Raw genomic sequence first — 24867 nt, forward strand, 5'->3', positions numbered from 1 at the left:
GATTTGGTAATGGCTTCGCTAGGAGCCCCCCACCCCCACTCTTCACTGTGCTCAGTCATCACGTGGTCTGTGCTTGGGGGCCAGGGCGGGGTGGGGGGGGGAGTGCTCAGAGCACATTTTGAGTACTGAGCTGTGCAAACCCAGGGGGAAGGCAAGACAAGGCGGGTGGAAGGCAGATGCTGGCTTGCCAATGTCTATAGCCCAAGGTTGGCTCTCGCGCCCCAGGGTCCACACCCCTGGAATGAGACTCACAGGTGCGCCCCGGGGGTGGGCATGAAGCATACTCGACATTTTTTTCTTGCTGAGATCACCACTCAGGAGTGACACTGGCTGTGCCTCCACACCGGGCTGGTTTGGGGTGGCTGAACCTTAGCTCTGCTCTGGGAGCCATTTGCTGGAGGCTGGAAGTTCAAGATCGAGGTGCGGGCAGGGTCAGTTTCTTCTGAGGCCCTCTGCTTTGCTTTGCCTCCCCTCTGTGTCTGTGTCCCCACCTCCTCCTCTTATAAGGACGCTGGTCAGATTGGATGAGGGCCCACCCGACTGCCCTCCATCTTAACTTCCTTACCTTTTCAAAGAGCCTGTCTTCAAGTACAGTGACATGCTGAGACCCCGGGGATTTGGTCGTTGGCATATGATTTTGTGGGGACAGGACTCAGCGCACAGCACTCCCGGTGTGCTCAGTGGCAGTGGGACCATCACGGCTGATGCCTGAAGTCCTACTACGTGTTGGCGCTGCTCTCAGTGCTTGGTGGGAACCAGCGCCTTCAGCAGTTCTCACGTGGCTTCTCGCAGAGAGACACCCCCGTGAGCACTGACACCAACAGCTAGGACGTGGCAGAGCCAAACCGCTCCAAGCTTTGCCAAGTGACTTCCGAAAATCTTGTCCCCATTGCTCCCTGGCAATGCTGCCAGTGAGCAGGTTGTAGGAAGCAACAGCCCCCAGCTACTGATGGGGAGGCGATGGCACGGTGCTCTTTGACACTTGTGCCTGGTCCCTGCCACAGACCGGGTGACAGCCTTCCTCCACGGGACCACCCGCACCGGAAGGGGGTCTCTCCGGTGACACCTGGGCCTGTCTCTGAGAAACGCAGGCTGCAAAGAACGCCTGGCTGGAAGTGGGTGGCTGTGGTCCAGGTTGATCCTCACTGCATGGTGAAGGAAGCAGGCCCGGGGCACTGCCTGTGTGCAGGCCCTGGGCTCTCCTGCACCATACGATTCTGTTGCTTTGCAAGCTTTCCCACTGTCGCCTCGCACATGAACTCGGCATTGCGGTGTGAATGCAAGGCCATATTCTCAGCATCCATGATGTGCATCCGGCCTCTTTCTCCTGCCCGTCTTCTTCCTCTTCTCTTTGTCCTTTTCCCATGCAAACCCATCAGACCTTCTCAGCTCTGTCCTGGATATCCCTTGACAGTGATTCTGAGCTTCCAAGTCGTGCTCTCTCTCCTGCCATGCCTCTTCCAGCTGTCATTGTTGTCAGGATTTGTTATGTGCTAGAGAGATCCCTGGGAGTGAGCCCACAGCATTGTGAGAGCCAGGGCTGTAGGCCCCAGAGAATGTTCCAGAGTGGCCTGATCTTGTCCGAAATAAAAGTATCTTTCCAGAATGCCGAGGGAAACGTTCTCAAATCTCTTGGGGGTTTGGTTTTCATTCCTTGTCACCCTTTCTTTTATGAGTTACAGAGGCAGAAAGAGCTCCCACCCACATGTTCACTCCCCCAATCCCCGCAAGGCCCAGGGCCACGGCTGGGGGGCTGGGGACTCCGGTCTCCCACATGGTTAGCAGCAACCTATTTTTTTGAGCCATCACCACTGCCCCCCATGGTGTGTATCAGCAGTAAACTGGACTCAGAAGCCAGAGCCGGGAATCGAACCCAGGGTTCTGACATGGGAAGCTGGTGACTTAACCTCTCGGCTGAACTCCCGCTCCTGTCACCTGCCTTTCTAATGCCATTTACTATAGCCCACCTTGCCATTACCTTCAGAGTCCTGTCAGTCCTTGAAAAAGCTGCAGATCTGTGTCACTGTGGAAACACAGTGGATTGTGTTTTATCACGGTTTCTCTTCTGTCTCATGGAATCGTCTTTATTAAGGAAAGTACGTGGTCTGTTCCCTTTAAAATGACTCTTACCTGTACATCTATCTCCATACCAGCATGTGCATAGAGACGTCACTGAAATTACAGTCCCCTAATCTAATGTTGGGCATTGGATGGGTGGTAGGTTTGAAGGCTAGCTTCACTGTCGTCAGATTTTTCTGTTAATTAAAAAAAAAAGTGTCATTTCTCTAAGAAATTCCATGTACCATTCCAAGGTAAATGAACACAGAAGTAAATATCTTAGCCCAGCATGCTGTGCTAAGCAGGCCAGCACTGTGTCCCATCAGCCATCAGATTATCTCCTGTGTACTAAATCTTTCGTTTGCTTGTGGTTGGACTTTCTTTCGACCTACTGGCCTACTTTCCCTCAGGCTGGGAGTTCACCTGAGCTGCCCTGTCTTTCCTCCCTGCCAGGTGTTTATCACAATAGTGCTAGCAGCCGCCAGTAGAGAAAGTACTTTCCCAGTAATGCTGTTTTTTTAAAGCCACATGTGCCCCTCATTGAACTTCCACTTGAACCCACAAGGAGGAACCAGGGGAAGCTCTTGCCTCGCTGCCCAAGATAAGGCACTTGCTTGCTCTATTGTGCAGAAAATCTAATTAGGCAGAGCAAGACAATTGGAACCGGGTCCTGCCCTAAGAAAGAAAGGAAATTAACCTCTCCCTGCCACAGCTGGGCCCAAGGTCATGTTCAATTGTGTTCTGACCAGGCGGCTGTTTCCTGAGCTGGAGAGAGAACGGTGGGTTCTCAAATGCTCCCCACGTGGAGGAACGCACGCGCTCGGCCACCCTCCTCTGCAGTGTTGGGTAGGGAAGGGCACATTTCGTACATAGCTCCTCCAGATCACAGTTTCTCTGGGAGCAAAGCCAGACGTTCCCATCCTTGGGGAGCTGACCCAAGAAAAAACAGTCTGTGAACTTCTGCTCTTTGGTTGGGCAACACCCCAGAGTCAGTTGCGTGGATGTGGGGAGGGGAGTGGTTGAGTGGGAGTCACCCTATTTCATCACCACCTACGTTAAACAAAGGGTTCCTATTTGCAATGCTTTTCTGATGAAAACCAGTGAGTCAGGAAAAGGTCCTGCTATAATAGCTAATCCTTTGAGCCCTATTTGATCTTAATTTTTCCCCAAAGTTTGCTCCATAGAACTTCCTGGCTGGGCACAAAGTGATGTTTATACAAAAACTCAATCTGATGTGAAGAAGGTTTGGATTCTGAGGAAACACTTTGAACTTGGTCATTTGTAGCTAAGTTTCTTCAAGGTATTCCAAGGCCATTTTTCAAAAATGATTTGTTTTATTTGAAAGGCAGAGTGATGAAGAAGGGGGTAGAGGGAGAGAGTGATGTCTTCCATATGCTGGTTTACTCCCCAAATGGCTGCAATGGTTGGGGCTGGGCCAGGCTGAAGCCAGAAGCCAGGAACTCTATCCGGGTCTCCCATGAGGATGGCAAGGGCCTAAGCACCTGGACCATCTTCTGCTTCCTTCCCAGGCTCATTAGCAGGGAGCTGGGTCAGACGAGGAGCAGCCAGGACTTGAACTGGTGCTCTGATGTGGGTTTCTGGCATTACCGGTGGCGGCTTAGCCCCCAAGACCTTGTTTTTAGTATGATGATTTCCAAGTGCTTGGGCCAGGCTGATCAAGGATACTTCTCTGTGTCCAGCTTTGGGGTAGGCCACAAATAGAGACCGATGGAGACAGAGAAGGCGACGAGGAAGATGTGGTCCCTGTAGAGGAGGAGCCAGCCAGCAGGGATGCAAGATTCTTCATCAGAAATAGCAGTAGGAAGAGCCAGAGGTTGGCTCCTTTTTTCTCTCCTACAAATACGCCCCAGGCATACAATTTCAGCAACCCGGATCCCAAACTGCATTTTCTGTCACGTGGCAGGGCCCCTGTTGGTAGCCTGGCAGCTCCAGTGTCTAGGATCTAGAACCTTCTGCCTCGCTGTCCTTGCTTGTATGGCCTCCTCTCATCAGTGCTGGTGCAGGAAGTGGAGGGATGGCGAGTTGCACCATGGGGAGTTTTCACATCCCTTTCGCTTACACACTACTGGCCAGAGCTTGGTCACTTTGCCACACTTAATTGTTTGGGGACCAGGAGGTGTAGTTTCTATTCTTGGCAACCACGGGACCAACTAAACATCAGTGGTTGTGTTTCTAGAGGAGAGGAGGGGAGGGGCAGCCAGGGGCTGCTGCACGCATTCCCATCTGTGTCATAAATGCTACCACGGAGGGAAGCAGGCAGCCAGCTGGGCCAGGACTCGGCAGAGGCTCCCGGGGGCTGGCTGTGAAACGCTGGAGGACCCCTGCGGTGGGCCAGATGGGTTGAGAGTCTCTTTTCTTTCTTTTAAAAAAAATTTTTTAAAATATTATTTAAGTGATACAAATTTCATGTATTTCATACACACGGATTTGGAAGCATGGTGATACTTCCCACCCCACCCTCCCTCCTGCCCACACTCCCACCCTTCCTCCTCTTCCCTCTCCTATTCCCCCTCTTAATTTCTTACAATGATTTACTCTCAGTTTATTTTATTTTATACATATAAGATTAACCCTACACTAAGAGTTCAACAAATTGTAAGAAAAAAAAAAACCACTATTCCTCAACAGTAGATGCAAAGGACTCAAAACAGTCATCGACTCTCAAAATGTCAATTTCACTCCTGTCCATGACATTACCTTCCAGTTCTGTTTGGAACTGGACGTCCCCTTCTTTGTCGGGGGGACTGAATTTGGAAGCTGAGGTTCAGTGAGCTGCCCTGGTCACGGTACTCCATGTCAAGAAGGAGATGCAAGGTGTTCCTGGGAGCGTGAGCTTAAACCAGGTAGGAAGGATGGCTTCTCTCTCCTCTCCCTCTTCAACCCTCCTTCCCGCCTTCCCCTCCCATGCGTGTAGGGCTGAGCAGAGCTCGGGCTGCTTGCGATTTCCTGGAGCCTTAGAGCCCCGTGCTTGTCAGGCCGTCGCGGGCTTCGGGTGAGATGTCCTTCGGTGCACTTCAGGGCAGGGCTGGGCGAGGAGAGGCGGCACAGAGAGCTCTTACCGAATGTGGTAAACAACCTGCAGAGGGCCGTTTCGCTTTCCATTAGCCAGAGAGGCATCTCGTTTCCACTAGCAGTGGGAGCAGACGGGAAAGCAATTAGTATTAGTGGGTTTACTGCGCCGTCCCTGGAGCCAGCCAGATCCCGGGGCCAGATGTCTGTACTTGCCTGGTTCCTGGTTGGGAGAACATTCGTGAGTGCTATCCACCCCTGCCTGTCCCTGCCTCCTGCCAAGGAGACCCAAAATATCACAGCAGGGAGGACATCATAGTCCCTGAATAGCAGAGACAGGAGGAGGCCTGTTCTTCGGAGCTGGAGCGCGCTGCCTCTGAAGCAGGGAGAGGAGGCAGGAGGCCCCGGAAAAGGCCCTGCCAGCACTGGGACTTCCGGCCGCTGTGACCTGAGGCCAGGACTCAATGGCGGTGGTCTCTCCCTTCCACCTCTGTTCCTTTAGTTCTGCAGCCCTGCTCCGTCCCACCCATCCTCACACACACCGGGTAGAACGGAAACCCTGGCTCACATCTCTTTCCCCTTTGTATTGGGCTCAGGGGATCCCGGGTGCATGCCATCCCGAATGTCACCACAACCATAGCCACCACCGTGGCCACACAGCCACGGAATCCGCCACTGAAATGTCTAACATTGAGCTGCTTTTCCTGTCGAAAAGGAAAAGTTTCCAGTGCACAGTCCATCGCTCATTGTCTCCATTTGCAACGTCCAGCTGGGAGCCCCTAACCACCTGTGGCTAGGGAGCCCCTGAGCCAGTCCAAACTGAGCTGTGCTGGACACATGACCTCCACACTGGACTCCATACCGACTTGGTGTGAAAGACAGGTGCAAATTATTTCAAAATGTTGTATATGCTGAGTTAAAAGTAAATGTATTATTGAAACTACCCCACCCGTTACGTGTTTTAATGAGGCTCAGGGAATGCCATAGCAGGAAAGGGGCAGAGCTGAGTTTCAAGCCCATGTGTTTCAGATGCCACAGTCACAGCTTTATCAGGCACATTATCTCACTGGATTGTTACAAAACCCTTGTGAAAGGCAGGAAGCCTGGGCCAGGCCCCAGGCTTGCTGGCTGGCTGTGGTTTCCCTCAATTCTAGGAAGGGTATGCAGGAGATGACAATGTTAAGAGTCTATGACTTTATCACTTCCTAGTACCTACGAGAAAGGGCCAAGCCTGGATCCGACTTCCACCCTTGGGCCTGGCTCCCCACCTCAGAACATCTGGCAAAGTCTTTTCCAGCTGTTTTGTACATGCATTAAAGCGACAGGCAGTATTTGGGGGTCGGGCCATGGCTCACTTGGTTAATCCTCCACCTGCAGTGCCGGCATCCCATATGGGTGCCGGGTTCTAGTCCCGGTCGCTCTTCTTCCAGTCCAGCTCTCTGCTGTGGCCTGGGAGGGCAGTGGAGGATGGCCCAAGTGTTTGGGCCCTGCACCTGCATGGGAGACCAGGAAGAAGCACCTGGCTCCTGGCTTCAGATCAGCGTAGTACCAGCCATAGCAGCCATTTGGGGAGTGAACCAACGGAAGGAAGACCTTTCTCTCTGTCTCTCTCTCTCACTAACTCTATCGGTCAAATTAAAAAAAAAAAAAAAAAAAGACAGGCAGTATTTTAGATACCCCTGGAATTTACTCTGGGTTTCATTTAAAAAATTAGACCTTGGGGTGGGCGCTTGGTCTAGCCGTTGAGATGCCCACCTCTCTTGTCGGAGTGTCTGGGTTTGAGTTCTGGCTCTAAGTACTGTTGTATCCACTTGTCAGCTAAAATAGAGTATTACAAAAGCCAGTGACAGTCACACATGAATTTTATTGAAAATGTGAAGCAAATGAGAGACAAATGAGAGGCAAGGCAACCGATCGGGACTGGCCACTTATCGGGACCAGCACTCCTTACCAGGGTGCGGCCCCCAACAGCGGGTTACACAGCTTTTTATAGTATTCTGTCCAGTAGGGCTCACAATTTCGAACCAGGCCCTTGGTATGCAGTGAACAATAAAAAGGAAAACCAGAATATGGTTGTAAGGTTACAGTTAACAATAACAAACCCAGTAGTAGATCCAAGATATGGTTGAAAGAGAATAGTGAAGGACACATTTTGGTCAACCGAGTTCCTGGGAACTTGGGCCCACATAAGATACACCCTCAGCCATTAGCAAGCAAAGCTAATCTGTACAGAAGCAAGATGTCTGCAATTAGCTTGTAGCCACACTCACTCCATTTTGATTTTGATTCTACAGTACTGATTGCAGCTTCCTGCTGATGCATGGCCCTGGGGGTGCCGGTGATGGCTCAAGTAATTGGGTGGCTGCCACGCTTGTGTTTCTGGTTCCTCGCTTCAGCCTGACACAGTCCTTTGTGCATTTGGGCAATGAACTAGTGATGGGAGATCTTTCTGTTGTCTGTCTTTCAAGTAAATTAAAAAATTGGGGTCGGTGTTGTGGCGCAGTGGGTTAAGCTGCTGCCTTTGATGCCAGCAATCCTGTGAGTGCCGGTTCCAGTCCTGGATTCCCATCCTGCTCCCAGCTAATGTGCTTGGGAAAGCAGCAGAGGGCTGGCCCAAGTACTTGGCTTTTGCGCCCACGTGGGAGATCAGGATGGAGTTCCAGGGTCCTGGCTTCGGCCTGGTCCAGCCCCAGCTGTTGGGACCATTTCAGGTATGAACCAGTGGATGGGAGATCTGTCTGTCTGTCCGTCTACCTCTCTCAGTAACTCTACTTTTCAAATAAAAGAAATATAAAACCAAAAAGACTGATTTCAGACTATTGTTGCTTAGCAGTTTTTTTACTTGAAAAAATATAGAAACATTCAAACCTTTTGCTCTGGTGTTTCATCTATATCTTAGCAGGCTTTTTTTCCCCTGTAAAAAATGACGTATATTTACAGCTTGTACAGCCATCACCACAATCAGCGTCAGAACATCTTACCCGCAAAGCCAGGATATACCTGGGAGCAGTCACTCTCCCAACCCCCCTTCACTGCAGCCCTGAACAACCCGACTTTTTCTGTGTTCATAGACGGGCCTGTTCTGGAGGTTGCATCTACATACATGATCTTTCATGAGGTTTCTTTCATGTCAAATTGTTTTTAAGGTTCATGCATGCCAAAGCATGTATCCATACTTCTTTCCGTTTCATGGCCACATGGATCCCATGATTCTGGATGGATCACATAGATTCCATTATTCTGGATGGATCACACTAGATCCCATTATTCTGGGTTGATCGTACTAGATACCATTATTCTGGGTGGATCACACTGGATCCCTTTATTCTGGGTGGATCACACTGGATCCCTTTATTCTGGGTGGATCACACTGGATCCATTTATTCTGGGTGGATTGCACTAGATCCATTTATTCTGGGTGGATTGCACTAGATCCCATTATTCTGGATGGATCACACTAGATCCCATTATTCTGGATGGATCACACTAGATCCCATTATTCTGGGTGGATCACACTGGATCCCATTATTCTGGGTGGATCACACTGGATCCATTTATTCTGGGTGGATCACACTGGATCCATTTATTCTGGGTGGATCACACTTGGTTTATGCATTCATCAGTTGATGGGCATTTGGGTCACTTCCTCCCTTTGGCTCTGGAGAGTAGAGTTGCTCTGATTTACAAACAAGTATTTGTGTGAATACTTTCGGTCGTTTTGGAATTGCCAAGTCATGTGATCACTCTGGATTAATTGCCAGAACATTTGTTTGCAAAAGTGGTTATGCCACTCTACATTCCCACCAGCAGCCTTAGAGGGACCCAGTTACTCTACGTCCATGGCAAAACTTTTCTGTCTTTTTGATTGTTTTGATTTGCATTTCTCCACGACTAATGATGTTAAGCATCCTCCCTTGTGTATGTTGATCAATTATGTCTTCTTTGGAAAAATGTTGATAGTGTTGAGATCCTTTACCCATTTTTTTCCCTTTGGGTTAACTTTGTTCTTGATTTGTGAAAGTTATTTGTATATTATGGATGCAGTTTCCTTCTCAGATGTGTAATTCACAAATATTTTCTTCCTTTCTCTTGGTTATCTTGTAGTACTTTCCTGATGATGTACTTTAAAGCCCAAGTTTTTACTTTTGATGAAGTCTAGCTTACCTTTTTTCCCCCACTTGTCCTTTGGTGAGAAGCCTTTGCCTAACCCAAGGTCTCAAAGTTTTACTTCTGTGTTTTCTGCTGGGAGTTCTATAGTTTTAGCTATCACACCTTGTCCTTGGATTCATCTTGAGTAAACTTTTGCGCATGACGTGAGGAAAGGCTCAGATTTCATTCTTTTGCATGTGGATGTCAGTTATCTGTCATCACTTGTGGACAAGACTGTTCTTTTTCCGTTGAATTGTCTTTGCACTCTTGTTGAAAAGCAACAGACCATAAAAGAGAAGGTTTTTCTATTGATCTAATAGTTCATCTTTACGCCAGTTTCAGACCATTTTGATCACTGTAGCTTTGTAGTAAGTTTTGAAATCATGAAGTATAATCTTGCTCTCTTTTAAGATTGTTTGCTATTCTGGGTCTCTCACATTTCCACCTGAGCTTTAGGACTAGCGTGCCACCTTCTACATCAAAAGCGGCAGGAATTTTGATACGAATGGCATTGAATCTGTAGCACAACCTGGAGAGTATTCCTATCCTAACAATATTAAGATCTGCAATCCAGAGTATTGTCCAGTTATTTAATCTTCTTTAATTTATTTCAACAACTTCTGTAGTGTTCAGACTATAAATTATATACTTCCTAAATTTATTACTAAGTATTTTCTTCTTCCAGATGCTGTTTGTAAATGGACTTGTTCACCTAATACAATTTTCACACTGTTCATTTTTCTGCAAATAGTCACACCATCTGTAAATACTTACATGACATTCCACTGTAGACACCAAAACTAGCATTCCTAACCGGTAAGGACTTGTTCCGTTCTTTCCTATTGCCCCATGCTGCTACTGAGCCCATGACAATGAGCAAGAAGCCCCTGCTCTGATCTACTACACAGGTCAAGTTCAGGTTCCTTTTCACAGCTGACCTTGAATCAGGACTCAAAGAAGTAGCATCTACTGTCAGTCCTCAGTGACTGGTTCTCTTCACTCCTGCTTCATCTCATGTGAAGAAATGAAGCATTAAGTTATTTTCTCCTGCAGTATGGGCCAGGGGTCTACACAAGCGTGTGGTGCTGTTGCTGGCTCCCCAAGCACCTGCTGGGGAGAAATCAGCCTCACTGAAGGCACTGGACAGCCACTATTGGGATCGCTGAAGGCACTGGACAGGCACTGTTGGGATCGCTCCTCCTCCCATAACGCTTGATTGTTGCAGCGACAGACGGGGCTCATGGTTCTCTTGCCTCTTTTAATGGGGGGGAGGTTCTCACTCAGGGCCTCTCATTCTCTCGCTTTCCATCATTGCCCTCTGACCCAGATCCGCTCTTGTCTCCTCTTTCCTTCATTTGTGTGGATCTGGAAGTGAAACACGAGTGTGCAGTTAGGGCCAAAACAAGGCTACAGCTGGAAGATTTCTTCTGAGTTCTGTTTGTTCTTTGCACCAGCAGCCCTTTGTTCTGACGGAATGTGTGTGCTTTTGATCACCATGCTTGTGGCTCATGCCTACTTTGTATTGTCCTGGAGTTGGGTGGGGGTGGGGGGGCATCCAAAGTATTTCCTGACCCAGGAAACTAAGCAAGTTGTTTGTTGAAGGATTTGAGCCGGACACATCCCTCGGGGCCCCTGGGTGCTACCGCCGACTGAGCTGAGCCCTGAGTGGCAGAAGAGAGAAGCACTGACCGAGAGGCTGGGAGGGAGACGGCCTGGGGAGGGCTGCTGGCTTCAGACAACTGTGATCCTAAATTCCTCCCTGAGGAGTTCAGAGGAAGCCTGTCAATCAAAACCTGGTGTGGACGGTCTGGGTTAAATATGCAGAATGGGAGTTTGAGGACAAAGGGGCAATTTTTTTTTTGGAGACACAATTTTTTATTGAGGTGAGAATTTTCATACAGTGAATCGTGCAGATAGAGAGCACACAATGTAATGAGTTTTAGTGGATGTCCACATCAAATAACCACACCCAGTCAAGAGTTGGGACATTTCAAAGGGCTGCACTTGAGAAGGAGGGCCCTCCTGGGCTTGCATAAGTCCCTGATTCCCTCCCAGCCCAACCCAGGCTTTGGTAAGGAATGAAGCCTTGTAACAGATCTGAATCCGGTGCCTATTAATGCCATTAACCTGGTAATAATTGCCCAAAATGGGCATATTCTGAGATATTGTGGGTTTGGTTCCAGACCACTGCAACACAAGTAGCGCCATAAAGTGGGTCACACATGTTTTTGGTTTCCCAGTGTATAGAAGAGTTATATTAGTGCTATACGTCTATTAAGTGTATGATGGCAGGATGCCTGAAGAATGGTACATGTCTTAATTTTAGTTCCAGCTATTGGTGAAAAATGCCAGTGCTCACCTGTGCTGTTGGGACCCAGTGCTGGCAGACCTGGGTCCGGGCAGGGTTGCCACAAAGCCTCGATTTGTAAGACATGGCATCTCGGAAGTTCGGTGAAGTGAGATGCAGAAGCTGATGGGAAATGGATTTAAAAGGTGCGTTTATTCTGATGCAAAACATTTTGAAATCCATGTATATAAGGGGTCTTCAGAAAGTTCATGGAAAATGCATAGTGTGGGAAAAAAACTATGCACAGATTTCAAAACTTTTTAGAACAAAATACTTCTTTTCTAAAAGATGTGTTTCAGTGTTTGAAAGGCAGAGAGGGAGAAGGACACTGATTGAGAGAGGTTCACTCCCCAGATGGCCACAGGGGCCTGGGTCAGGCCAAAGCCAGGAGCCCAGGATTCTGTCTGGATCTCCCACTTGGGTGCAGGGGCTCAAGTCCTTGGGCCGTCTTCTGCTGCTTTCCCAGGTGTGACAGACAGCAGGGAGCTGTGTTGGCAGCAGAGTGGCTAGGACTGGAACTGGGGCTCTGATATGGGATGCTGGTGTTACAGGTGGCAGCTTATCCCCGTGCACAACCCTGGTCCCTAAACTTGTCTTTTAATTCCTTTTTTCCATTAACTTTATTTTTCAGTTTATGTATTTGAAACGCAGAGAGAGACACAGAGATGGGGGGTGGGGTGGGATAGGAGACTGGGTTAGGAGAGATCACCTATTTGTTGATTTTCTCCCCGGTGCCTTCAAGAACCGGGGCTGGGCCAGGGTTAGGTCTGGAGCCAGGAATTCCATCTGCGTCTCATGGGGTCAAACCAGCTGCAGAAGCTCCAGCATTTACACTTTCCGTAAGCCTAACTTCTCAGACTTTCTTCTGAAATATTTGGGGCAGAGAAAAGGAAATGCGTACCCTGGAAGTTGGGCTGTTACGAGTGTGGCTTGTACTGGGAAATTTCTCCTTTCAAAATTAATGCAGAATTTGTTTTTGGCTCCATATGTGCTTGTGTTCATTCTCTTATAAAACATGCTTGATATAAAATACTCCCCCCCAACCCTGCCCCATTTCCCAAGTAAAAGGAAACTTGAGGGTAGAGCCAGGTGGGCCTGTGTCATTGGTGACACACCTGCTGCCCGAAGTGCGTGTCTTCAGAGAGCTTGTGAAAAATGCAGTTTGAAAACCTGCGCGTGGGTTTCAAAGATGTTTGCTCCCAGACAGCTCAGCTCTTCATCCTCATCACTCGCGGGCTTTGGAAGCCCCTCTGTGTGTCGCCTGCTGCCCACCCGCTCTCCTTTTTGTATTGGTTTCTGCCAGGAAAGCAGACGGAGGCCAATGCTGGCCAGCCTGGTGGCCTCAGGGCCCTCAGCTGTGCCCTGCAGCCCAGTCTCTGGCTTTTACAATTCACCACTGTGTCCCCACCTTCCAGAATGTAGCAGGTGCTACTCCAGAGGTGACACGGGGCCTGGCCGGGGAAGTGGAAGCGAAAATCCGTGCAGCGAAGGTACATGTCAGTTTCTCATAGCAGGCACCTGGCCCGGCTGGGAGAGGCCAGGGTCCTGGAGCTCTTCCTGGGGCCGGCTTCGGGGTTCGCCGCTTGGGTCTGCTCTGCTCTGCTCCCTAAGCGACCATCGTGGGTACCCTTGTCCCTTCCCAAGCACCTTCCCCACCGCCCCGCCTCCGTGTGCTCCTGCAGGGTCTTGGGGAGAGTCCTGCACGCCTGTGACTGCCTCTCAGGAGTCCCTCCTGACCTTCCTCCCGGGGAGCTCACGCTCCCTCCCTCTGACCTGAAATGTCCCCAGATGTGTCATCTCCCACTTGCTGCCTTAAAAAAAGGCCACAGGTCTAGTGAGTTAAACAGCACAGCTTTGTTCTCCCTCCTTGCAGTGCGAAGAATAAGGAGTCTGAACTTGGTGTGCTGGCAGGGCTACACCCCCAACCCGGCATCTGTAGCCTCAGCTCCTCCCGCCTCTCCGTGCTGCCTTTGTATCGTGGCTCGTGACCCTTGTCTTGGCTCACTACAATCTCTTGCATCTGTGACACATCTGCTCTTAACCCTTCCTGACCTCCTGCCTCCATCTGATAAACAGCCTTCCGATTACATCGGGCCCACCTGGATAATCCGGGATAATCTCCCCACCTCTTGAGCCTGGACTTAATCCCATCTGTAAAGTCTCCTTTACCACCGTAGAAGGGAACATTGACAGGTTCTGGGGATTAGGACCTTGACATTCAGCCGTGCACACCAGGAGACTCCCAAGTCTTGGGCACCACCTGTCCTGCAGGCGATGGTGGCTGCTGGCCGAGTGCCATCACTCAGTGTGGTGCTCATTTTGAGAGGTGCGCCTGGGAGTACGTGGGTGCTCGGACCCATGTTCAAATCCTGACCCAGTTGTTGGCACTCACACAGCACGGGTTCAGTAGATTATCTTTGTGCTTCTGTGTCCTCATCCCACATGATGGAGGCAGTGATCCGATTTGGCAGGGCACATGGAAGCGAAAGCATCAGGCACTGTGGCTGGCAAACACTGAGGTGCTCAATAAGTGACAGCTATACTTGGGGAATTTCTGTTCTTCGGCTTGCCCACTGGGTGGCGTCTTCCTGAGTACCTATCAAAAATAAAGGAATGACGCGTGGAAGGGCTGTGCCCCAGTCTCCCAGATTCCCAAACCCACGGGTGCAAGTTTGGAGAGGGCAGGTGAGAGGGACACCCGAGGGCAACACTCCTGCGTCCCCTTCTGCCTGTCCCCTGTACGTCCCCAGCGTCGATCCCCGCAACTGAACAGACCTCACTCGGATCTGGAATTGGCCGGCCCCCCTGGACCAGGGCGAGCACCTCTCGAGTGGAATCCCAGGGAAGCCCCTCGGCTTCCTCGCTGGTGGGCGGGAAGTGACTCTGGTGAGGGTGCTGTGGCCGTGGCATTAATGCCGAGGGGACATCTCCAGCTGGAGCAAAGACCAGAGGGCTGCCGCCCTGGGGGGTACCTGGGCTTATCTCCTGCAGGGGGCGCTCACAGCCGTGTGCCAGGACTGCGGTCATTTTCCCTAAGTTACCTTTGTCCCATCATCAGGAGGTTGCACGCAGTCCACATTTTACCTGCAGGGAGAACTTTTATCTGAGTTCACATGATTCAGAAGCAGGTCTGGCATCTGTCCAGCATCTACGCTGGCCATCCCGTGACACGGCAGTATCTGAATTTCTTACTAATTCATGGATCTCCATTGTACTGTAACAAAGGAAAAACTAGACTGCCCTATCAGAGATGGTGAGTGGGGGGCAGTGATAGTTGTTTATTCTCACCTTCTGCCTTCGAAGAAACAAAAGAATGTCATGTTCACTCACCTTTGTGAAATAGCCCTTTATACCCTTGAAAACCTTCACTAAGTAGCCTTTCCCCTTTCTCTCCCTTGGGTTTATTTCCTGCTTTCTTTGTTGCATTTGCTTCAAATAACAAAGATTTGCTGAAGGTGGTCGTGGGCTGGGCCACTGGAGGACACAAGACATGGGAGGGCAGGTTTGTGTGGCAGGAGGCTGGGGCACCTGCGTCTGCCCGGGATTAGGTCCTGTCTTCGCCTCCGCTTCTCATCCTGTTTCCTGCGCAAGTGCCTGATGGCAGCAGCTGAAGGGCCGAAGTACTCGGGTCCCTGCTATGCACGTGGGAGAGGCAGTTGGAATTCCTGGCTCCCGGTTTCATCCTGGCTCACCCTTGGCTGCTGAGGATATCTGGGGAGTAAACCGGGAAACGGAAGCTTTCTATGTCTTCTGCCGCTGCACTCTGCTTGTCACTGCCAAGTGCAGCCCCAGGCTGGGTGTCTCTAGCCCTGGCATCCGCTTCTTGCCCACATATTCTGATTCTCAGCTTCTACAAGGAAGGGTGGGTGTGGAGGTGAATGCTGCCTGTTGGATAACCAGCAGGAAGAGCTGTGGGTGTTTGTGAGAAGAGCTTTGTGGGAGCTGATGCTGGTGGGGAAGGAGATAGGGGACACTGACCGTGGCCTCTGCTTCCATCCCCAGCCTGCTTGCTGCCTCTGGCTGGCGGGGCACAGCCCAGCACCCCCAAGGCGAGCGAGATTCCTAGGGTGCTACCCAGCGCCAGCTTCCCAGGCAGTGACTTCAGCACGGCTGAGACCCAGGGTGCACGGCCAGCACAAGCATGGAATAGTTTCGCTTGTGAGCGAGAGGGCGCGTGGGCCTGTGGGACAGCAGGCTCCCTGCACAGACTCCTTTAGGGTTTGGGAATTGAGGAACAGAGAACCATGGGCACTGAAGCTACTGTTTGAAAGGTAAAGAAAAGGAAAAAATAATAATAAAGGCAATGGCTGCTACTCAGGGTGTAGAATCCTAGGCTGGTGCTCAAGGAAGAGGGCATATAAAAATTCGGAAGAAGGGAGCGTGTGTCCGGCACACTTTTCCTGGGGAGCAGAGAGGCGCGAACGGGGGCAGAGTTGGTGGCTCCCTTCCTGTAGGTCGCTCTTTCCTGTAATTCTGTTCTGCGACTGCCCCTTGACCCAGTAGGCTCTTCAGGATCTGGGCCCTTGAAGAGGGTGGGGGGCCCACCTACATGTCACCTCTACTGCTCCATGTCACACTCACACTTCTTTTTTAAAAGATTGATTTATGTATGTATTGGAAAGGCAGAGAGTGGCAGAGAGAGAGAGAGAGATCGATCGATCAATCAATTGATCGATGTTCCACCTGCCGGTTCACTCCCCAGACACCTTCAATAGCCAGGCTGGGCCAGTCTGAAGCCAGGAGTAGGGAAACTCCCTCCCAGTCTCCCTTGTGGGCGGCAGGAACCCAAGTACTTGAGCTGCCTCCCAGGTGTGCTTGCGGGAGCTGGGTTGAAAGCAGAATAGCTGGGACTCGAAGCAGGGATGCAGTGTGCGAGCTGCGGCTTAACCTGCTGCCCCATGTGCCCTCCTGTCCCCCAGGAGAAACTGACCTCGGTTCAGTGAGGTACTGGAGCAGTCTGGCCAGTTCTGACCATAGAACTTGACCACAAGTGCATCTTGCTGCCTCGAGAAAGCAGAAAAAGAGATTCCATGACTTCCTGCACTCTCCTGGCAGAAATGCAAGTTTCCCTTTGACCCCGGATCGCCGGCTTCCCAGCCCCAACCCCGGAGGGACAGGAAGCTTTCCTTGACGCACAGCGGTTGATGTTTAAGGCACGTCCCCACCATCACCATGTGCTGATTCTTTGGTACAACCGTTCCAGGAGCCGTCTCAACGTTCTCTGCTGTCAGCACCTGCAGGTTGCTGGGAGCGGTGCCCGGGTGGAATCTCTCCTGCCTGCCCTGTCGTGAGGCACTCACACATGGAAGACTGGCGCATGCCCCAGAGAAGACTTCAGCCTCGCACTTGACACGCGCCTCCTGTGCTCGGTTGCTAGGCAGCCAGGTTATCTCTGGTCGGTCAGCAGATGCAGACCACAGGCTGCAGCTCCTGTTGGAGCATTCTAGCTGTGAGCTCCCAGGGGTTTGGAACTTGAACTCTGCCGACTGGCAGTCAGCTCTGATCATCACCTGCAGAGCCCCCCCCCCCCCCCCCACACACACACCTTGGAAGCATGGGTCTACCTTTTAAGAGTGCAAAGAGCAATCTAGATCAAAGAGATGATAATGGACTTGAGCTCAAAAAAAAAAAAAGAACCCCTTTTTATAAAAATAAGTCACATAACAATCTTGTCTGAGCACAATGCAATCAAGCTGGAAATCAACAAGAAAAACTGGAAATTACACAAATACATATGAATTAAACAACTCCTGAACAACCAATGGATCGAGGAAGAAATGAAGAAACAAATTGAAAATGTTCTTGACTGACAATGGAAACACTAAGGAAACCTATGAGACGGAGTAAATGCTACCAGTTGCAGTAAGTGTCCAGGTTGGGGATGAGTGTTGGGCACGTTGGTTAAGATGCCACGTGAGACATCCCATATTGGAATGCCTGGGTTCAAGTCCCAGCTCTGCTTGCAATGCTAGCTTCCTGCGGAAGAGCAGCCTGATAGGCTGCAGGTAATGACCCAGTGTCTGGTTCCCACCACCCATGTGGGAGACCTAGATGGACTTCTTAGCTCTTAGCTCCAGCCTGACCCAGTCTCAGCTGTTGTGGGCATTTGGCCAATGAATCAGTGTATGGAAGATTCATAGGCTCTTCTTTCTTCTCTCCTCTGCTCTCTCCTCCCCTCCCCTCCCCTTTTAAAAAGAAATAAAAATTTTATGAAGTATTTATATCAAAAAAGGAGAGCTCCCAAATAAACAACTATCATTGCACCAAAGGGACTAGAAAAGCAAGACCAAACCAGACCCCAAATTAGGAGGAGGAAAGATTAAAGTGAGAAATAAGTGAGAGAGAGACTAAAACAGAAAGACAACCTCAAGGGCAAAGAGTCTTCTAATTCCCAGAGGTCTGAGCAGATTGATACCTAACTTCTCTGTATTCTGAAGTCCTTCGAGAGGCGTCTGACTGTGTTACTTTGTGTCTCCCTGTCCTCACTCCCACCTCACTGACCTCTTTGCATCCCAGGTTCAGTCTTTTGCTATAAACTGTCAGGTATTAAAAAGTCTCTACAGCAAGCCATGTGTCATGCTGAGGGAAACCAAAGTGCTGACCAGTATAAGATGACCCCTGCCTTTAAAGAACTTAGGATTATAATTGGGGGTTCAGCACAGAATGTTCTAGAACAGAAGCTTCCAAACATTCTCCATCCATGGTGACTTTGGTGTCTAGGTAATTATTTTTCATAGTGTTTCCATGCCAAAAGATGCAGCAATTCCATTTAGTAAGTCATTGTGTCAAACAACATAAGTGTTTGTGTCCTAACCACTTAGCAAGTGCTATTGAGGGGGGAAAATCCCATAAAATGGAAGAGTAAAAATATTTTTATTTCATTTTTTTAAAGATTTATTTTATTTATTTGAAAGAGTTACAGAGAGAGGTAGAGACAGAGAGGTCTTCCATCTGCTGGTTCACTCCCCAGATGGCTGCAATAGCTGGAGCTGTGCCAATCTGAAGCCAGGAGCCAGGAGCTTCTTCCAGGTCTCCCACCTGGGTGCAGGGACCTAAGGACTTGCTCCATCTTCCACTGCTATCCCAGGCCATAGCAGAGAGCTGGATTTGAAGAGGAGCAGCTGGGACTAGAACCAGTGCCCATATGGGATGCCAGTGCTTCAGGCCAGCGCGTTAACCTGCTGCACCACAGCGCCAGTCCCTTATTTCATTCTTAATCACAGTGGCTTAAAAGTGATACCTGTGCTTTGTGGGCACGGCGCAACCTGGTGCATTGCACTCCCTCAAGTTCATAGTTCCGGGGGTGCCCGGTAGATGTGGAGTTTCATATTTCCTCAAAAATGTAAGACACGGTCATGCACCGCTTCATGACAGGGACGCATCTGGAGAAACGCAGCATCGATCAGTCAGAGGGGGCGGTCAGTCCCTCCCCAGAGCCTCTGGATGCAATCCGAGGTGGATGAGACTACAGCTGGCGTCGCAGCAGGAATCTGTTTTTGTAAATAGATGGGTTTCCTTTTTTTAAAAAAATTTTTTTTTATTTTTTGACAGGCAGAGTGGACAGTGAGAGAGAGAGACGGAGAGAAAGGTCTTCCTTTGCCGTTGGTTCACCCTCCAATGGCTGCCACAGCCGGCGCGCTGCAGCTGGCGTACCGCGCTGATCCGATGGCAGGAGCCAGGTGCTTCTCCTGGTCTCCCATGGGGTGCAGGGCCCAAGCACTTGGGCCATCCTCCACTGCACTCCCTGGCCACAGCAGAGAGCTGGCCTGGAAGAAGGGCAACCGGGACAGAATCCAGCGCCCCGACCGGGACTAGAACCCGGTATGCCGGTGCCGCAAGGTTGAGGATTAGCCTATTGAGCCGCGGCGCCGGCCTCCTTTTTAAAGATTTATTTATTTGAGAGTCAGAGTTGCAGAGAGGGAGAGCAGAGAGAGTTCCATCTTCAGAAGGATGGACCAGTGCCTCAGTAATCCAGGAGCAGGTCTTTATTTTCATGATCAAGGGCCGTGTACCATACATAATCATATGCATTAACACTTTCAAATGACTGGCAGTGCAGTAGACCTGTTCACACCAGCCTCTCTCTCTCTCTCTCTCTCTCTCTCTCACACACACACATATACACACACACACGTGACTAATAACATGTTGTGCTATGACATCACCACGTCCTCAGGCCAGAGGAATTTTCAACTCCATCATTGTCTTTCGGGGCCACCATTGTATATATGTGGTCTCTCGTTGACCAAAACATCGTTAGGCAGGGCCAGCCTGTACCCAGTGCCCCGTGGGTTCTCTGTGAGACCCCTGGAGACCTTGGGTGCCCAGGCAGCGGGATCGGAAGCCGTGGTCCTGAAATCCAGCAACTAGCGGCAGGGAAAACAAGGACTGGAGATGGGGGCACTCCCCTTCCCACCTCCTCCCCAGTAGGCCCTTAGCAACTGCTCGTGGGACTGAATGAACGGTCACATGAAAATCGCATTCAAGATGTGGCTGCTTTGCATTGCATTCCGCTCTGCAGTCAGGGTGAGCGTGGATTCCTGGAGCCACCGTGGCTGGGAATCCTGACCCCACTGCTTGCTAGGGTGTGAATCCGGGCATGGACTGTTGAGGGTTGGCTGCTTCGGGGGATTGCAAGGATTTGGTGAAATGCATCGCACAGTGCTGGGTGGTGGTCAGTGGTCTGATCCATAGGGGTGAGTTGTTTGCCTTGCTCTTACTCTACTGGCGACATTTTGACTCAGTGTGATGGAGCAAGACAGACCTTTCTCGGGGGGAGGTGTTAATGAGAAGAGGGTGAGGACTAGGCTGGAAAAGGGAGGTGCTGCCCCAGTGGGGAGTAGAGCAAACCACACCTGGTCCTCCCTCCTCCTCGTTCCTGGCACACCTTCAGGGCACCCACGATGTCCGGAACACCTGGACGCCTCTCCAGAAGCTAGACCCAAGTCCAGAGCAAGTGTGATGTGTGACTGACTGTCCAGGAACCCAGCCAGCTGTGTCCGGGACTTCGTGGGCATTCCTTCCACACGGACGCATCCTCAGATGTACAGGGAGCTGATAGAGCCTTGCTGGGACTCGGTTCCCAGGCGCTGCAGCCTTGCCTGTCACTCAGCCTCTTCTAGGGCCTCAGTATCTGACGGAAGAGAAAGTAGCAAAGCTTCGCTCCCGGCCCAGTTCCTCCTGGGGGAAGTGGCGCTGCTGCCACCTGCCATCTCTGAGCAGGCTGTGGGCTCTGCAGTCTTTGAGAGAGCATTGCCAGGGCCATCGCAGACCCAGGTGCACCCAGAGTTCCGTGAGTTCCTGCCAAAGAGGTTTTCCCCTTTAAAAATCATTTGCATTGTCTGCAAATTGTTGCAAAAGGAACTGAAATGCAGGGGCTCCGGTAGCCAGTGCCTGGGCTGTGTGACCGGGCTCTGGCCCTGGATGGAGCCTGCGGAAATCTTCACCTCTTTCAGCACAGTGGAAAATGAAGGGACAGGGCTTCCCGAGCTCAGGAGGGGGCTTGGCTCTCTGGGTTCAGGTGCACTGCGAATGCTCCTCCCACCCGAGCCGTCACCCCCAGCGCAGCGAGGATGGCAGGACAGACCTGTCAGACCCTCAGCTGCAGCCAAGGGCGGCGTTTTGTCCTGTGGAGAGCGTAGCTGCACACACAGCTGGCTAAGCTCATGTTATTTAGCGGGAGCCGCCGATAAGGCGCTCAACCTGGCACTCTCCCACGTGTGCTCACCCCGGGCAGCTAGTAATGCCAACTGGGGTCTCTGCAGGGGTGTGTGTGGCTTAGAGTGAACTTGACATCCCCTGGGTGCTCCTGGCAGAGTCCCTTCTCGCCCAGGGAAGACCAGCGTTCTGTTTGCATTCTTGGGAGTATCTCGTGTTCAGCCCCGGGATGCCTGGAGGACAGCACTGCCCGAGGCTGGCTGCTTGTATTTGCTACTGTATCTAGGGATGACATCCTTCTTGTGATAGGCTCCTTCCTGCTGGTGGGCTTCCACCTGGAGAAGTGAGGGGATCTTCCAATGTTTAAGAAGATGAATGTTACCGGGGATGGGGGGCCAAGCAACATTTTTCAAAGGCTTTTTAATCAAAATGAACTTATCTTTTAATTCCATTTTTTTCCACAAACTTTTTGAAATCTCCTCGTGCTACTCCATTTCGTCCTCTCCGTAGTTTGTCGGCAGGGCCAGATCCATCAGCTCCGTTTCAGAGACGGCTTTTGCGCAGAGCCAACCAGGGACTTGCTTAGGTTCTGAATCTACCTTCCCCACCCCGGGCTGTGGTGCGCTCACCTAGGGCCACTGGGTGTTGAATTCCTGCTCAGCTTTTATGCGAATCTGGTAGTGACTGGAGCAGGTGTTTACAAGCCACTCTCACGCTTCGGGCCAGCACCTCTGTCATTTAGGCGTCCTGGGAGCAGGCGCTATTGTTCCAATTATATAGACAAGGAAACTGGGTTGCTTTCGTATAAGATGGCTTGGGTCCCTCGGCTGGCCAAGTGCCTGATTCAGCGCTGCAATCTGTGCACATCTCCCAGCCCCCTTCCCTTTCCCGTTGATCCTGCTGGATTTCGGGCACTCAACAGTTCCTCTGTGCACAAAGCGATGTTTTCAGAAAGGGCTCCGGAGGGCTCAGGAACCTGTTGTACTCGAGATGCATTCAACAGGAACTACCTGGCTGATGCTGGCAGCATAGAATTTTTATAGGGAGGCTGGGCAAGTAGGCTTGGGGAAGGAAGAGGGGCTTGGCAGCTGGATTGTGCCAGGGAACCCACTGCCGGGTGGGTGGACTCAGGTGCTTGCCTAGGTACTGGCACTGAGAGACGGAAGGCACTGCCGGCGGCATCATAGTCACCGCGGGTCTCCACCTTCCTCCGTGCGCGCCAGGCCCATGGTGTCCCGAGCTGCCTAAGCCCAGGTAGATGCTGGAAAAGCATACTTGGCTGTGCCTGAGCAGAGCAGCTGGACCTCACCAGGCAAGGAGGTTCTGGGGCGAGCTGCTGCCCCCCCCAACTGCCCGACTGTCGTGGCATGGGTAACCTGTTGGTTTCTGACCGCGACCCCGTCCTGCCACCCCCAGCCTCGTCACCAACCCAGCCTACTCTGTGAGGGGGTGGGGGCAGGGAGGCAGCATCTGTTGTGGACGACGCCCTGGCTCTGGTTTGCCTCCGGTGGAGGGAGGGGCTCCCGGCTGCTGTTTGGCCAGACTGCTGGTTGAAGTCGCCACACAGGCAGGCAGGGTTCCCCTAGCCGAGGAAGGTTGGAGCACTGGGCTGCTTTCCTTGCTTGGACAAGGCTTGGCCCCCGCGGGGTGTCCGCACCCCCACCCCCCACCACCTGCAAGGGTCTGTCTCCCTTGGGCTGTCGAGAGTGTTGTGTGGCCCTGAGGTGGTCACCTGCCAGCCCCCTGCTTTCACAGGCGGGACACCTGCTGCCCAGTGCCTCTGGCCAAGGTGGCCGGCACCCTGGAGGTCTTGCTTTGTTGAGCTCTGGGAGCCCCATTTCCCCAGCCTCTTTCCTGATGGTCATTTTCTGCTTTCTGGCTGGTTCACTGCCACAGTGTGCAGCACCCTGACCCCCGCCTTCCAGCACAGCCGCGTGCTGCCCTCCCCGGCGCTGCCTTCCTTGCTGTCCGGCTCTTCTCCATCCCAGCCCTCAGCTTCCGCCCTCCCTCGGTGGCCATCCCAAGTCACTTGTCAAGGCAGTGTCCAGGGGGCTCCCACATCTGGGGGCGCGCACCTGTCCCCTGGTAATCGTGTTCTGGATGCAAGAGGGGGCACACAGGGCTTTGGGATCACAGTATGGACTCCATCAGCCTGGACCCGCCACACACACCTGATCTGGAGCTACCATGATCTCAAGCCCCAGTGTCCCCACTCTGTGCAAATAGGGACAGTGTTTCTGGTGTGGTTCTCAGATGGGCCAGTGGCAGGCCTGTGACGTCCAGGGGCTATGCAGCCACGTTAGCTCCTTCCCTTCCTCATCCTGGACCCCAGCGGTGAGGCTCCTGCGCTATACCTGATCTTCCTATACAGAGTCCAGAGTTGAGGACCCAATCTCTTTGGCAACAAGGAGATGATGTTTTTAAAGCCCTAGAGGACCTCACAGAGTCTTCTCGATGAGAACATAGGAACCAAGGGGGGAGTGAAGGAAAAGGAGACACTGTCTGAGGGCCCCTCGTGTCCGGAGAATACCTGGGCCTCTTGCCCTTTGTTGGAGTTTCCGATGCATGGGAGCAGCCTGGACCACCTGCGCTAGGCAGAATGCTAAGGTGACTCGGTCTATGGTAGAAATGTGGGTGTGACCCAATCCCAGGGCTCTCCGAGGGCAGGAAGTCCTCTCCAGCTGCTGGCATGAGTGGGAGGAATTCCAGGTGTGAGAAGCATGGGACTTCCAAGTGCTGTTGCTGACCGGTTAGGGTGCCTGGTTAGGGATGTGGGTTCCTAGAGGAGCTGACAGGCAGCAAGGAACCAGAGGCCTCAGCTCCCTGCTCACAAGGAACTGAATTTGCACCCCCACCCCTCCAGCATGCTGAGGGAGCTTAGAGGTAGATCCTTCCCCAGAATGGCTCTGGGGAACCCTGACCCCGCACCCAGCTGAGCGCACCTGGACTAATGAGCTAGAGAACGGAGAGATAATGAGCATTGGTTTAAGCTGCTAGGTTTGTGGTCATTTGTTACGGCTGCAGCAGGGGCCGGTGGGGACTCTGGCCTACTGGAGTTGCACAGGCCTTCTGATAACGGAAGACTCCCAGGCAGGAGGCTGTTGGGGAGAAACCTGGCATTTCTGGATCTTCCGTCTTCGTGTGAAATACCTCGTTCTTAAAACACATGCGCCTGCCGGGTACACAGACCCAGGGCCCCTTCCGTAAAGCTCCTCTCCTCAACAGTTTCTTTTTCAGGTGCTGCCCACTTCCAAGCTCCCGTCTCTCTGCCCCACACACAGTGAGGGCGGGGTTTCCCCCCAAAAGCACCAACTGGCAGCTGACAACCGGGTCCTGGGGCTGTAATGAGCATCGTCGGGGGGCTCTGGGAGTTACCAGGAGGCTGCCACTTTGTTGGAGGCGGGATGGGACTCCCACTAAGGATAGGAAACTAGACTTGACTTCTCCACTGCCAACTGGATCCATTCTAGGTCCCCATCCTGCTAGGTGCACGCGTTAGCAACGGCGCTGTACTCCGAGCCAATGACGTCATCCAAGCCGATCCCTTCCATTCCCTCCTAAGTAGGTTTGTGGGCCCCAGTGGTCTGGCATTCTGTCTGCGGCCACCCTCCACTCCCGGAAGTGGC

General features: G+C 51.7%; 1 protein-coding gene and 1 long non-coding RNA gene across 2 annotated transcripts in view; one reads left to right on the forward strand and one right to left on the reverse strand.

Annotated features, from left to right (window-relative positions):
• GFOD1 (Gfo/Idh/MocA-like oxidoreductase domain containing 1) overlaps positions 1-24867 on the forward strand; it is a 116323-nt gene that overhangs the window by 77959 nt on the left and 13497 nt on the right. The gene's annotated exons all lie outside the window — the stretch shown is intronic.
• On the reverse strand, positions 11613-18211 carry LOC103349682 (uncharacterized). Its single transcript, XR_007923072.2, has 3 exons — positions 16515-18211; positions 14669-15295; positions 11613-14180 (listed from the first exon to the last, which is right to left on the reverse strand). It is a non-coding gene; the product is annotated as an uncharacterized lncRNA (long non-coding RNA).

Source organism: Oryctolagus cuniculus, chromosome 5, assembly GCF_964237555.1.
Source record: "Oryctolagus cuniculus chromosome 5, mOryCun1.1, whole genome shotgun sequence".
NCBI lineage: Eukaryota > Metazoa > Chordata > Mammalia > Lagomorpha > Leporidae > Oryctolagus > Oryctolagus cuniculus.